This window comes from Megascapheus bottae, unplaced genomic scaffold (genome assembly GCF_031878675.1).
Source record: "Megascapheus bottae isolate mThoBot1 unplaced genomic scaffold, mThoBot2.hap1 H_2, whole genome shotgun sequence".
In the NCBI taxonomy this organism is placed as follows: Eukaryota; Metazoa; Chordata; class Mammalia; order Rodentia; family Geomyidae; genus Megascapheus; species Megascapheus bottae.
Genome location: NW_028327859.1, coordinates 427,421 through 443,107, shown reverse-complemented (window position 1 = coordinate 443,107; position 15,687 = coordinate 427,421). Strand labels below are relative to the sequence as shown.

The window sequence follows — 15,687 nt, the reverse complement described above, 5'->3', positions numbered from 1 at the left end:
GTGATTGCCATAATGTAGAGGAGATTATGATAGATTGCTTATGAGCAGCCAATGGCAAACCAAAGAGATACAAATTCTGCCATCTGAGATTGGTTAAGTATAGACTTTAAGGATCAAATTAGTTTAAAAAAAATGGAGCTTTGGGATCAAAACTACATTAAAAACTAAGGTAGTCTGAGATTTTTGCTCTTTAAGAAAGGAAACCCAACATGTTTGTCATTTTAGCTCCTGGTCCCAGCAGACCTTTGTTTCCTGGAAGTACAAATGAATTTGTGAGCAACTGATAAGCTATGTGGAGTGGCAAAAATGAATGACAAGAGTCTGTTTTGTTCTGATTCTGTAACTAACTGGAAACTTGGAAACTTGAATCAGGAGGAACATGAAGAATGGTTAGAGGGTTAGTGATTTGCTTGCAAGAAGCAAACACAGGGTTGTTGGGTTATGATTGTTATCATTGTTATTCCAGCTAAAATCTGCCATAGAAGAAAGAGCTATGGAGTCCAGAAGACAGCAAGAGCAATGTTTGGCTGTTCTCTGAAACTTCGAGTCAGGCCAACAGCATTCAGTGTATACTGCGAATCAGTGAATCTCTCCTGAGTCTCAGGGCCCAAGGTTTTGACCAAGGGTAAGGCAGGAAGGATTGCTCGCTACCCAGAAGCTGAACTTAAGTCTCTAGCCTCACCAAAGATCAAGAGAATTGCACATATCCTAAATAAATCATATTTTTAGCATACACATCTTGGTGGCTGCCCCACGTGGCCTAAGGCTTCTACCATAAATCACAACCTTAACACAGACTATCTGATAAAAACACGAAGTCCCCAAATAAATAGAAACATTCTTATCCTGTAATCCTAGCTACTTAGGAGAATGAGATCTGAGGATCCTGATTCAAAGGCAGCCCGAGCAGGCTAGTCTGACACTCTTATTTCCAATTAACCACCAGAAAACCAGAAGTGGTGGTGTGGCTGAAAGTGATAGAGTACTAGCTGGCCTTGAGCAAAAGAGCTCAGGGATGGCGCTCAGGAGTTCAAGCCCTACAACAGACAAAAAGAAAATAAATGCAGAATGTGGACAACCCAAAGTAAATCCTTTCCTGTTCATCATTTAACCTCTCTCTATGCTTGGCTAGTTTCAGTTATAAACTGAAATAAAGTTAAGATGGACTTAGATAATACCTAGCTTTTAAATGCTGCAGTAATTTAAATTTTTAATTAAGCAACACAGAAGTTTAGTAAGCTATAAAGGCCATTCTAATTCAACAAATAGTTTAAGAAACCACAGAGTGTAGAGAAACACACATTTTTGTATATTTCTTACAATCAGATAATAGTTTTCTTTATCTTTGCATTCAGCTTGTAAAGACAAATTCTGTTTTCCAATCCACGTTCTCACCACTTTCTAGCCCTTTTACCCTGCCTAGAAACCCACCCAAATATGTGGAAAATGAGCGCCTCTCAGGAGACTTTGAAAATTAGTTCAGGCTAATTGCTGCTGGATAAGTAGGGTTTAGCAGCTGTTTAAAAATAAGGGAGAAAAAAGAAGATGGGCTTATATTGCAAGAAGAATTTAGGTTCAACTTAAGGACAATTTGCTAACCAGGGAGAATGTAAAAATCTAAAATAGTTAACAAGTTTATGGAGTTTCATCTAAAAAATAAGGATTTTTTTTTAACAACAGAGAAAGGATACTACTGTATTGGGGTAGTTTAAACTTAGATCTAAGCTTGTAAAGGACTGGTTTTTGTTAAAACCCCATAGCTCAGAAGTAAAACCACATCACAATAAACACAGCAATGTAGGCTCCAGAAGCAGATTTAGGAGTGTTTCAGTAGACAGAACATGCCTATGGCACTTTCTGGTTTAGAGCAAGCTCCGCTTAAAGCAAGGTTAAGTTTGGAGTATTGTATGGGAGATACTTGGGATGAGAAATGGTAGAACACAGAGTTATGTTTTCAGCTAGTATTCCAATTCTATGGAGAAGGAGGTATCTGCTTGTTAGGTGCTAAAATGGTTCTGAAAGCCATAGTTATAATTCTAAAAATAGATTTTGTACTTAAATAACAAAGCAATCAATACCTAGTTGAGTAGATAATATGGTGCAAGGTTTCGTGCCAGCTATGAGCAATGTGTGATACCTTTCTCCATGCATGATACAAATTTGGGCCAACATTAAAGTAACAAAAGACAAGTTAACATAAAAGAGAAGTAGAAGCAATTTATGTCACCCAAATGTAACGTATCCTCAGAAATGAAGACTCAAACATTCAAGGGAAGTGATCGTATTTTTGTCTTAGGTTCTATGAAGAATGGACAGCCATGTGGAAATGTGATTGACAGGGAAACTTAGCAAGGTCTCTTTAGGTTCTTCCTGGCCCTCAGGCCATTTCCTCATGATTAGTTCTTACACAGAGGTAGAGAAGGATGGAGTATGTTTCTAGGCCTTATGATTATCTTTCAGGAAGAAGACTTTTAGTCTCTGGACAGTAAGTAGCTTTGGTTTCAATGCCAACCTTAGAAGAGATAGAGGACCAGGGAAAAGAAAGGCAAAGAAGGTAAGCAAGATCTTTCTACTGAACTCTACGTCTAAAAATTGCAACGCTGGGGTTTGGGCTCAGGAATCGATGTTTCCCATACACATACTTGGTCCATATCCCTAGTCTCTTCCTTTTCATTTTGTTGTGTGATAGGATCTTCTAACTGATCATCTTCCTACTTCTGTCTTCTCAAGTACCTAAGAACAAGGACCTGCCATGCTAGCTGGAAATCTCTTTTGTTCAAAGTATTCAGCTTCCGATGTGCTACAATTTGAGGCATCATTCTTTGAATCCCAACAGGAACTAAATACCAAATGAGAAGATGGGAAATTAATGTTGAAAGGGCCACACTGACACATTAGTACCAAGAAGTAAACAAAGAATGAACAAAAATTTAGCAGCATACAATACTATCTTTCCCTCTTCATTTTTCAGACGTTAAGTTACAAAGACAAGAAGATATGCAAAGGCTATCCCATCTTCTCTGTATTCTTTGTAAGATACACATGCATACTGAGAGACACCACTCTTCCCATTTGTTCCTTTTCCCTTTTTTAAAAATTGTATGATAAATGGGAGGAAATAATACATTATAAAACGTTTGAAGATTTTCACATTAACTCATCTTAGTTTCTAGATTACAGACTGAGTAATGAACGGACCACAGGGCACACTTTTAAAAAAAAATACACAGTGCCTGTGTCCTAATGTTTCCCATCTCGTGGCTCTGGTATAACAGAGAAACTGACTGGAGCAGTGGGTTTATATTATTCTCATATTCTCACAGTTATCTTCTGAATTCCTCTCACTTCCATAGCAAGAGTCTAAGCTTCTCAAAGCTATTTTGATAATATTCTTGAGGGTTACCTTTTTTTAAAAAAAAATCCTGTCTTTTGTATTTACTTAATAGTTTGGTGGTTTGACATCAGAGCTCAAGTATCTATTATTTTCAGCATTTTATCATTTTTATTTTTATGGTAAAGGTGATGTACAAGGGGCTACAGTTATATCAATCAGGAAATGAGTACATTTCTTTTTGAACCATGTCACCCCTTCCCTCAGTATTTCCCACTTGTTTCCTCCTGACTCCCCACTCCCAAGAAGTTGAATAGTTCACTTCCAACAGACTGTCTAGTGTGTATCACTACTGTGTCACTCTTTAGTACTTGCTCTTCCCAAATGAAATTCTAGCTTCGACAATGATTTCCCTCATTTGTAATAATTAGTACAAACCTAAGACTCTCCTAGCAGAGGATTACAATAGCTCAAACCCCAGATACATAAGGCCATATAGGGTGAGGCCAAATTAATGGACATACAAGGCAGGGAAACAGAGCTTAATTATGAGTGACTGTTGTTCTTAATGTACTATGTTTTTTTCCTCTTCTCTTGTGTTGCCCTTTGGTTAATATCATATTGTTACAGTGTCTGACTTTGTCATCTGGTGTGTATATATATATATATATGTATATATGTATGTATATGTATATATATATATTTGTTTATTTGAAATAGGAGGAGAAAACTGAGAGGAAGAGTGGGGAGAGGGAAATGGGAACAAAAACATGAGAAGGGATATCAATGTGTTAGAGGTAATGCACCTTCTATCTGGCGAATATAACTGCAACCCCTCTACACATTAAAATAAAAAAAATAAAAAAAATTCTAGCTTCGGTGGCCAGGACTCTGTGGCTTTGTATTTCTGGCATATGACATGGTATCTTTCATATAAAAAGCACTGAAGATATGTTTGTTGTTTGATGTCCTTACAAAAATAAATTTAAAAAGCATAAATTTTCATAGCGAGCGCACTAGAGGAAATGGAGCTTTCAAACACAAAATGGCTTATAGAACAGCATTTCCATCTCTGGCCAAGGTATATATATAGTATAGTTATAATTACCTATCCATTTTCTACCCACACCTATCCCGCTGTTCTTTGGAGGCCATGTCAGAACTACCAAACTCATCAGCATTTATGAATATGCATTATTTATTAGCCACCTGTATACAAAAGGGAAAAAAAGGGTTTATTCCAAACAATGTTGACATTAACTCAGGCTCATGACTTGATCCAGACACTAGATGCCCTGTGCAGCCAGATGGTAACCTGGTTCAAGCTGAAAGAAAAACTTGATGGAATTTGACTTCTATGCATCCTTTCACCTTACATCCAGGAGAGAATTTTATAGAAGACTTAACTATTGAGAGGATCTGGACAGGTTAAACAAAACACAATGGTGGTTTTTATTGATGCTAGCAATAGAAATAGGCTTGTTAGTCTACACATTTAACATCTCCCTCAAATGAAAACCAAGCTCTCATATCTAGTAGCACTGAGATGTTTCAATAAGTGTCTGTGTATAAAATCACCTTCGAATACTTTAGCAAAAATGTGTTCTTTGTTAGGTGTATAATGGAGCTTTGTTCTGCGACTTGGCGGGACATTGCAGAAATGGAAGTAAACACGAAGTCTTGATCTCACAGAGTTTACATCTTAATTTCTGATTGCACAGAGTTAACTCCTTAGTGAGAGAGACACAGTAGCAAGCAAAATGCATACAGACATAAGTCAATCAATGTATACACAGAACACTTACTATCTTTCAATGTAATGAAGAGGTATTGGGAAGGGTTGAACTTAGACATGAATGATCAGCAAAGGCTTTTGAGAATATGGATGCCTTGAGACAGTATTCTGACTCTTGCTGTGGAGATGACTGGGAAAGAAATGGTTAATATTGCTTGTCTCCTTGATTCAATCAAGAAGTACCTATGAGATTAGTCAAGGGTACTTCGAGGTGTGGCTGTGAGGCCAGTACTAGAGAGAATGAACTATAGGGGAACACCATCTCATAGGCTGAAGGCCCAGCTGGAATAAAAGTGGAAAAAGGAGAAAGTCCTCCAGGACAGGCATTTGATCCTTGTGTTCTGCTTCCTGGCCAGTGTGAGGTGAGAGGTTCTCCTCTGCCTCTCCCTCCCTAGCATGATAGGTGAAAGCCTCTGAAACCATGAGTCAATGTAAGTCCTTCTTCCCTTGTTATTCCCCTTAGATATCCAGCCACAGTAAAGAGAACTTAGAACACAAAACGTGTAGCCTGGCTTCTCTGGTTCACCGATATGACAACAGAGAAAGTAAGAACACTCCTTTCTGGAGGGCAGACATTGGACATTGGCACCGTACACTAGTGTCAACCAGGGTGTTAGCCAGGGTCTGTACTGAGACCACTCTACATTTTAGAGCTGTCACAGAGGAAGTAAGACTGGAGCTCCTTGAAGTGGAGGCTAATGTATTCTGACCGCATGACCACTCTTCTCTGGAATAATAATTTTCTCAGGACAGACAGAGTGCCCTTCCCATGGGATAAATAAATGGAGAACTGTGAAAAGGCAGTCGTGTCAGTTCTCCCTGTCCTCTTCATCCAGTCCCTCATTATGTCTTTCTCTCTTGTTCCATCTACCCAGGCCCCAGGGGCCAGCTCATGAAAATGAAGCAAAACCCCACAGAGACACCCAGTCCTACTGGGGGGAAACGGGAGTAAGTGGAAAATAAATAACAAAGCAGCTAAACGGGGGCAGGAGAAATAAGGCAAATGCCATCAGAAGTCAAGGGATCTTAATTTGTGTTTTACAATGCCCAAAGAAGCCAAAATCCTTCCTTCACTGAAGAAAAAGAAAGTGTTGATTTCCATTATCCAGCAAGTGTCACTTCTGTTTCCCATTGCTTTGCATCACATATGGCTGCGGCTGGTATTCCACAAATCATTTGTGAGCTCGTTTTTATGAGTAGCTTTTGCTTAATTAAGGGATATACCATGCGCCATCAATCAGGCACTGTTCATCTGACTCACTCCCAGTCACTCCATCACTAGTAGATGGAGTTCTTGTGCTTGAGGGAAGGTCTGGGCCATTCCAGCTCCCAAAGTCGTGGAGGGTGACATCTGACAGCTGTCAAACTGCTGTGGCAGTTCCTTAACAAGTGACACTGACAGGGCCAGTAATATCTGGCAAGTAATACATGGGCAGTGCCTCCACCCTTCCAAGACAAGCACTTTTATCTCCTGTACCAGAGACTCAGAGTGGATAACTGTTGCCCACGATAAACATCCAATGATATACAATAGACTGACCTCCAGCCTCTGTTATTTAGACAGTGTGCACTGTAAGATACGTAGAATGCCGGGAGGTTAAAAACAATCATGGATGAGACTAGGATCAGTATATGGTCTTAAGGCTCTGTTGTGGCTTAATGACAGGCATAACAGTGTGGTACCTGGACATGCTGAGAACTCTTAAAGAAATAGACTCAGTCAGGTAGGGAAGGCCAACCCTTCTAATTCAGCACTCTGATGGGGGTGGGCAGGAGGATGATGGGAGTTCAAGGTTAACATGGGTTATATAAGGAGATCTTGTTTCCATACACCAGAAGGAGCCATCTGAAACAATGTATCTAACTTTCTCCCACACCATCTCTTGCACCTCTCAGATTGGAGGCAGGCTTCTTTGAAATTTCCTCATCTGTAAATCTTCCTCCAGCCGAAATATGGTCATCATGGTGTTCCTCTCCGACATCATATTGATCAGAAAACATAAACTCACAAGAAAAGCCCACTAGGGCTTTGCCCGGACAGACTTTCTACTAGCCAACATCTGTTCTTCTGAAAGCTGTTATCTGAAAAACTACACAGCAATGCCTTCCTGTTTGCCTTTGTTTATTACATATCTTATTTCCTCCATCTTCCATTGCTCTCTAATCCTGACTCCATTCCTTTCTCTTATCTCAGAAAAGGATTTAAATTTCAACTGTTTTCCCACCTTGACTCAAATTTTGTGGACACATGCACATAAATAAATTGGTGTACTTTTTTCTGTGTGTCTGTCATTTTATTTAGTTCATCTCTTCAGCAGATTCATTTAGCACATCTTCAGAGGGTAGGGGGTGATTTCTCTCCACTTAGATACCCCTTTTAACTTTCTTTTTTTTTCTAGTCCTGGGGATTGAACTCAGGGCCTGAGCACTGTCCTTGGACTTACCTCAAAGCTAGAGCTCTACCACTTGAGCCACAGCACCACTTCCACCATTTTTCAGTGTATGCGGTACCAAGGAATTGAACCCAGAGTGTTGTGCATGCTAGGCAAGCACTCTGCCACTAGGCCAAACTCCCGGCCCCTTAACTTTCTTGTTCAAGGTAAAACTCTATGTCAGAACTATTATTTTATATCAGCTCTTGCTTTAGTTGGTTTTCCAGAGTATAAGATCCTATTGATTATAATAATTACGGGTTTAGTTTTATTTATAAATTCCAGCTTTAAAAACAATGTTTAGGGCCAGGAGTTTGGCCTAGTGGTAGAGTGCTTGTCTAGCATGCATGAAGACCCGGTTTGATTCCTCAGTACCACATACATAGAAAAAGCCAAAAGTGGTGCTGAGGCTCAAGTGGTAGAGCTCTAGCCTTGAGAAAATCCAAGGACAGTGCTCAGGCCCTGAGCTCAAGCCCAGGACTGGCGGAAAAAAAAAAAAAAAAAAAAAAAAAAGTATGCTTAGGCATTTGAAGAAGCAGTAACAATATTTGATAGGATCTCCACAAAGAATAATGTGAGCATGTCCAGGGTTAAATTTTGGCTGTTACATGTCTGGCACATACATCAATAATAGCATGGCCACTTACCCCGATCTTCTTCCATGCTGAGTGGGGCTAAGCACTCTTCAAGGAATAACAGCAGGCAGAAGCCTGTTGGAAAAACTGCTCAGTGGAGTCCAACCCACAGTTCGCTTGAGAGTTCCCTTTAGTCCCTGAGCAGTGAAGAGGTAACATATTAACCCCCTACATCCTTTCAATAGTGTAGAAAGTAAATCTAAGTTACATCGCATCATGAATGTGAAGCTACCTCATCAAAAACATGCAGAACAATATTTTCCCCTGACATTTGTTTTTCCCAGGCATTTTATCCTCTCCACATTTTATTACCAGGATACTCCATTTGAAAAATGTGAAAATGACAGGTTAACATGTGTTCTTCTGTAATACAAAGAAGGGTGGTCTACAGTGAATGTGTGTCTATAACAATAGACAATGACTATGTGAAGGAAATTTCAGATCAGAAGGGCTAAACTCTGGCTATCTCCCCCCCACCATTTATTCTTAGATTTTTTTTCTCCCTAAGGGACTACATTAAGAAGCTGTGTGACTTTGGGAAGTGAATATACAGATGGGGATGAGGTAGCCGGAAACCTTCCCCCTTGGTACTCAGTGAATTGAGTTGGATTATGTCATTTCCTCTGATGCTCTGTAATGCAGTCTTAAGAATAATGACCCTGCATTGTGGCTCTGCTGAAAATGGCTTTTCCAGTGCCAGAAAAAGATGATTCATACTTGGCTTAGGAGTCATTTCTGAAAACTGCCAGAACAAAGAATGGAGGCAGTTCACTAAGGGACTGTGTCATCATCCAATCTAATTTGGAAACAATGGTATGTCACTAAATATAAACATATAGGTGGATATGATTCTAAATATGCATATATACTACATATATATAAGTTTGGAATGTAAAAATGTATAATTCTGGCATGTTTATGTATGCATATACAATATTGCATATTCATTTTAAGGACATAGGTGCTACTGTTATCCTTTATTCCTCAACTTAAATTATTTAGTCTGGATTGGTTAATCCACTCCTACTAGGTCCCTAATCTGAGAACAAGAGTTTTATTAGTTCAAAGTTGTAATTCTACCATGGTTCATCCTCTTGTTTACAGGAATGAATAAAAATCATACTACACGTAGGGCACCAATGACTCATGCCTGTGATATTAGCTAATCAGGAGTTGGAGATATGAGGGATTGTGGTTGGAAGCCAGCCTGGGCAGGAATATTCATGAGACTTAAATATAAAAAAGCCAGAAATAGAGTTGTGACTCAAGTGGTAGAGTATTAGCCTTGAGTACAAAAGCTCAGGGAAAGAGCCCTTGCCCTGAATTCAAGCCTCGGGACTAGCTCAAAAAATAAAATAAAATAATAAATCACACTAAAAGAAAAACTTATGTGGTGGTCCTTTCCACTTCTGTAGCCTGGTACCAAAGCTGAAAAAGCATCTGGTCACTGGAATTCCCACCGCTTCACAGGAGAACTGTGCTGGACAGACACCTTGCTAGGAATTTGTCTCTGGCTCCAGAGAACACCTTTCTGGCAGTACCACACATACCTCATTTGACCACTCACTTGTCATATTCCTCCCTGGCTATGTGTCAAGCTGCACATTTATTTTTCTTAATCTTTTTTCAGAAATCAATTCTGTGAGTCTCTTAATCATTTTTATTGATCTCCCTTGGAATTTCTCTAATATGATGGTACCTATCTGCTCCTGATAGGCCTTACAGATAGGCCTCTGCTTCATTCCTCCTCACCAGGCAGCCTCCACATCAGCGTGGAGGGTGCCAGCTAAGTTCTGCCTCAGAAAGCATCTACTTCCAAAATACATTTTAATGGAAATCTAATAGCTTACTTCTTACAAATCAGTAAGCTTATTCAGGCAAACAAAATGACTTAATACTTTTAAAATTCATTGTCTGCTGGGTGCCAGTGGCTCCCACCTGTAACCTTAGCTACTCAAGAATCTGAGCTTTGAGGAACTTGGTAAAAAGCCAGCCCAAGTAGGAATGTCCGTGAGATTCCAATTAGCGACCCCCACCCCCAACACACACACAAAAGGCCAAAATGGAGAAATGGAGTTATGGCTAAAGTGCTAGAGCACTAGCCTTGAGCAAAAAATAAACTAGTGGATAAGACCCAGTCCCTGAGTTCAAGCCCTGGAACCAGCACATTCACAAAAACTTCTTTGTTTAGAGAAAGATATATTAACATTCAATTCAAAGAACATCTGTGAAGACAAGCACCCGTGACACATATCTGTAATCTAGCTACTTAGTAAGCAGAGATCTGAGGATCATGGTTATACACACACACACACACACACACACACACACACACACACACACTTCTTTAAGAACATTTGTTTCATGCTTTTATATCAAATCAAATTTTCTCTTTACTTATTTGCACAAAACAAATCTGGATGAAGGATAGAAATTTGCCTGGAGCTGGGTGTGGTGGCTTATGCCTGGAATCCTAGCTACTTAGGAGATCAGAGGATTAAGGTTCAAAGACAGCTCGGACACAAAAGGACCTGAGATTCTTATCTCCAATTAACCTCTAGAAAATGGGAAGTGGGACTTGGCTCAAAAAAAAAAAAAAAAAAGAAAAGAAAAAAGAAAGAAACAAAAGAAATTTGCCTGGAAAGGATTAATGCAGATGAAAAGTAAACTGGTTTCAGAGTCTTCTGAACCCATGGTATTCCTTAGTCTTCACTGATAATCCTGTTTTAGGAGGCATCAAAGCTAGGCAAATCCATATTCATCAAATCTCTCAGCTTAGGTCACTTACATTAAAATGATTAGTATTTCAAGAGGATTCAATTTATGTTCCAAGAAACATAAAACCATTCTTAAAATATGAACCATTTCTGCAATGAGTTATTAGTGGCAATCTCTGGTCAGATTGTTCAAAACTGTTCCCAAGAATTAAAAATGAATTTCCCATTTCTCAATCCCAGAGTTTAGAGGCTTGCAAGAATGAGATTTCTCCTCTATGACATACTGCCTGTTTCTAAGTGATTTGGGTTGTGTCAATAACTTTGTTCACAGCTCTAATTATGTTAATGAATTGAACATAATTACACTTACACTATGTCATGAGTTTCTTCTGGCAGACCTCAGTAGATTTTTCAAAAGAAAAGGAAAAAAAAAGATATCGGGGGGAAATGAATAAATGTAGAGAACAATTTCAGCCATCAACGTCTCTGTGGATCAAAGATCAAACCTAGGGGATTCAGGAACTGAAGACTCTTTCCTCTGAATAAAGTTTTATTCAATTTGCAATAGCTATGACCTCTTCTTTGATTAAATTCATGAAGATGCAAACTCCTTTGGGGGTAGAACATACATAGTATTTTGTTTACCTCCAACGTACAGTAGAGTAACTTAAATAAAGAGTATAGTAAGTGGAGGTAGCCCTGAGAACAAACTCACTGTGAATCAATACATCCTGTAGTTCTGGTCCAGGGAAAGCCTTAGCATTTCCCTTGTTACCTGTTCTCTAGTCACTAGAATAGAAGCTCTCACAGACAAACCATTGGGTCCTTTCTCCCACCAGAGGACCTCTAGATATGTCCACTTGATAGCTAGAGAAGCTAAAGCTCAGAAAGGTTAAGTAACTAGTCTTGAACTCTAGTCTTAGCTCACTAAGGCAAGTGAGAGACTCAAGATTAATATCAATGTGGGGGTTTTTCTTATAATTCTTACACACTTTGTCATAGCCTCAGGCTGTCCTCAGAAAAAATATCTGAGAGGAGAAGTTGACTTTTTTAAAAAATTCTGGATTGACAAAAGCAAAATGAAACAGTATGACTTTGAACAGTTGTCAAGAGGGCTTCAGGCACATCAAATACTTTGTTTGCATGGTTTGTCTTTCCTAAATCTTTCTTGAAGTATGCTATTTATACTAGGCCATAACAGCCACACTTCCAGCTTCTCCTCTGTCTGCTGCCATCAAAGCATAGACCTTGCATGCTGTGATGGTTTAACGAGTGAGAACTTTGAGATGGGAGATGAGGAGGATAGAAAATGGAGGAGTGGGAAGAAGAAGAGGGGGAGGAAGAGAAGGAGGAGGAAAAAGAGGAGGAAGAGGAGAAAGAAAAGGAGGGAAGTTCAAATAAATTAAAACACTTTTAATCTGTCTTATTGTGGTATAATAAAAGCAGCTAGCTGAGGAGGGCAGGGTCAGATAATCTACATCTCCTACATTCAGAGACAAAAGACTTCAGGATCACTGTAAAAGGCCTGGTGCGTGGCATGCTTGCTTTCCTCCTGTAGTTCAACATGCTGTGGACATGACTTCCCCACTGGGAAGCACTGAGAGTCCCAGGCAGCCCAGGACACAGGGGAAGAATGCAGGAAGCAGACACACTCACCCTACAGGTTCACCTCTAGAATGTGGGGTAGGTTGGATCAAATATAAGGACTCTGTGCATTGGGAGAGGATATACTGGCGGTGTGAAATGCATATTTGAAGGAGGATATAATGGCAGAACAGCTCAATTTGTCCCAGGAGCCCCCCCCACCAAAAAAATGATACATTAAACAAGTAATCAATGGTATTCAGATATCCAAATAGATACTCTCAAGCCCCAATTTCTAGCATGCTTAATCTCTGCCTGAAAGAGTTTCCTTAATTCAAATTAAATGTCCCTTAGATGCTCTACAGTTTGAGCCACAGATCCACTTCTGGATTTTTTTGGTGGTTACTTGGAGTCGTATAGCTTTTTCCTGCTTCGGCTAGCTTTGAATCCTAATCCCAGATCTTAGTGTCCTGAGTAGCTAGAATTCAAGGTATGAGCTATCAATGAATGCCAGGCCCTTCTCCTCCATGAGGTTGCAAACTCCTCCTTCATGGAAGATAAAGTGGGGATGGGGAAACATTCTGCCAAGTAGCCAGCAGCCTGCAAATGTGCCCACTTTGTGACCATTACTTCACTTGTGTTGACTCCAAGGGAAGTTTCTTTTCCTGAGAGCCAGGCTGTCACCCTCGCTCAGGCTTCCTGTGCTCTCTGTCATGTCCGTCACACATATGGTGCCTGGCAGGGTGCTTCTCCACTCCAAGGCCCTTTCTGGAGAGCATCTGGTAACCCTGCCAGCCTGATGCCTCCAACCTCAGCACCACCTTTTCCCAGGTTTCTTGCTGAATCAACCAATTAGCTCAAATCATCTCTGACTGCCTTGAACTATGTCTTGTTAAAACACGGGTGGAGGAGGACCCGGTGAAGTCCAAAAGTCACTCGAAGAACAAAGCCTCCTAACACACTGTGATTTCAAGAGTCCCTCTCTGCTACATTAAATCCAGCGAGTGGGCTTAGTGCTTAAGTTTCGGGAGTGACATCACAAAAAAATCTGATAGAGATTCTTAGCGACCCCTTCACTGAAGCATTCCTCAGGACACTTCTTTAGAGTCTGTCCACAGGCTGCACACTTAACTGCATGATTCATTTTGAAAAAAAAAAAATTAGTAACTGGCTCTGTGCTCAACAGATCAATGATATATTATATCACAGATTATCTTGCCTTTAACAGCTGCTCCTCAACTCACAGTATCCTGTGACCTTACCAATACCTGGGCCTTGAGGAAGTTTCAACAGTTCAGCGGCCAGTTGCAGGATGGAAAAGTTGTCCGGGACTTCGATGTTGTCTCTGGGACTGTCATGTTCTCTTCATTCTCCTGAAGAAGCTTCTCCTCGGGGTACTCTGTACTTTTCCCAACTAGCTGAGGGGGTACTGAACTGTCCTACTATCTACTGATCTGAGATTTTGTTTTCTTGGAAGTTGTTATCTTTCCCTGGTTCCCAACTACTTATTCTAGATCCTTAAATTGGACAGAAACTAGTGCCATAGCTAACTAGTCACTTAATATGAAAGAAAGCTCATAAAAACACATCTTCAACAACACACGAAAGACTTTTGCAAGTTCCAGAATGGCCCTTTGGAGGTGTTTTTATTTGTTGTAAATGAAATACTTCCATTAAGACTGTAACTTGCACTACCTCGGTGTGATCCCTCCACCTAAGGATAATTCCAGTATCTAACCCATAGGGTGCCTCACACTCATACACCAATCAATTCCTTATCCAAACTCCTGAAAGAAAACTCACACCTTAGAGATAATATCTGCCATCATTTACAAGTGGCTGTGATATCACAATTGACTTCATCATAAAGGGAATAGAGAAGAAATAATATATACACGATCACTTCTTTTTCCTATCATCAAAGCGTCTTTCTTCTGACTAAATAGATTATTTGAGGTGTGCACATTTAGTGTAATTAGTGCATATGGTCCAGCTGTGAAGAAATGGCGGAGGACTCCCAACTTATTATTAATTAGGCTCATTAAAATGCAAGTAAGAGAACGCTGCCTAGGTAAACAATACCTTATGTCAAAAAGTCATTACTTGACAAGCGCTAATCTTCCTAACTAAAGTCATTACTGATATTTCGTGGGGGCCTTTTTTCTTTCTTTCTTTCTTTCTTTTTTCTCTGAAGGCACTGTTGGTGCCAGTTAACTACTTTTGACTGACATCAAGGACAGACATGCAGAGTTAGAAGGAGCCAGTGCTGGAGAGCAGCAATTCTTTTCATAGCATTTCAAAATACGTCTGGGAGAGGTTAAAGGTTGACAGTCCAATGACAGGCCTTCTTCAACTGCCGTGGTGTCACAGCAGGAGCATGTCAGGAAAATTTCCTCGGCCCCTCTGAATTTCTTACATGTTCACATTTCTTTTCCTGTCTCACAAGTAGGGAGGGATTGGCAGCTTCGTGACAAACACCTGGGAAAGGAAACTGTGCCTCAAGCCTGTTAGGAACCAGGGGGCGGAGAGGTTGAAAGACATCTGAGCTCCAATGGGAAGTCTTTCCTGATGCTTGGCCAGATTGGAGGGGAGAAAAGGCCACAGGGATCCAGGACACCTCACACCCTGGCTCTCCCTCCAGGGATTTGTGCACTTGGCCCAGCGAGTGTATAAGTTAGTGTGGCTTCCCTTCTCTGGAAGGAGAACTCTACAGTCTTGTAACTCAGGACGTTTTACTCAGCAAATGTGGTGGAGGCCTTGCCAGGTAGCTGAGAGTGGAAGGGTGCGGTCTTTCTCCAGGCAGAGCTTGCAGGACAAATCATTGTCCATAACTAGGCCTTAGAGAGCTGTGACAGCCCCGGGAGCATCAGCACATGAGCTGGCTGATTTCTAGAGTTCTACAAGCACTGCTCTGTCTTTAAAAGTCCACGCACGCCTGGGTATAAATCACAGCAGCGATGCAGGCTGTAGTCTAAATGGATCAAAAGAAACTATTGACATACGCTGAAATGAGTGTCTACCTTTAACACTGGGTCAATTGATAAGTGTCTGACCTAGACTTCTGACTGACATGAAATGCTGTCAGGAAGAAATCTTCTCCAGTGATGACAACGAGGCAGGGAGAGAGGAGAAAAAAGAAAGAGCAGCACAAGGAAGGGTCTCTGATTCAACCATGTTGTGCCCCTCCATTGCA

At 40.4% G+C, this 15,687-nt stretch overlaps 1 protein-coding gene across 2 annotated transcripts in view; it reads left to right on the top strand.

The window, feature by feature from the left end:
- The window catches only part of LOC150038948 (spermatogenesis-associated protein 17-like), a 146,314-nt gene extending 132,390 nt beyond the window's left edge, over positions 1-13,924 (top strand). Inside the window, exon 11 of one of the 2 annotated variants that reach the window (XM_090328180.1) lies at positions 13,723-13,924. The gene's annotated coding sequence lies outside the window, so the exon portion shown is untranslated. Of the gene's footprint in view, positions 1-2,460; positions 2,539-13,722 lie in introns of those variants that run through there. The other variant, XM_090328182.1, reaches the window with a different exon arrangement.
- The last annotated feature ends 1,763 nt before the right edge of the window (positions 13,925-15,687 follow it).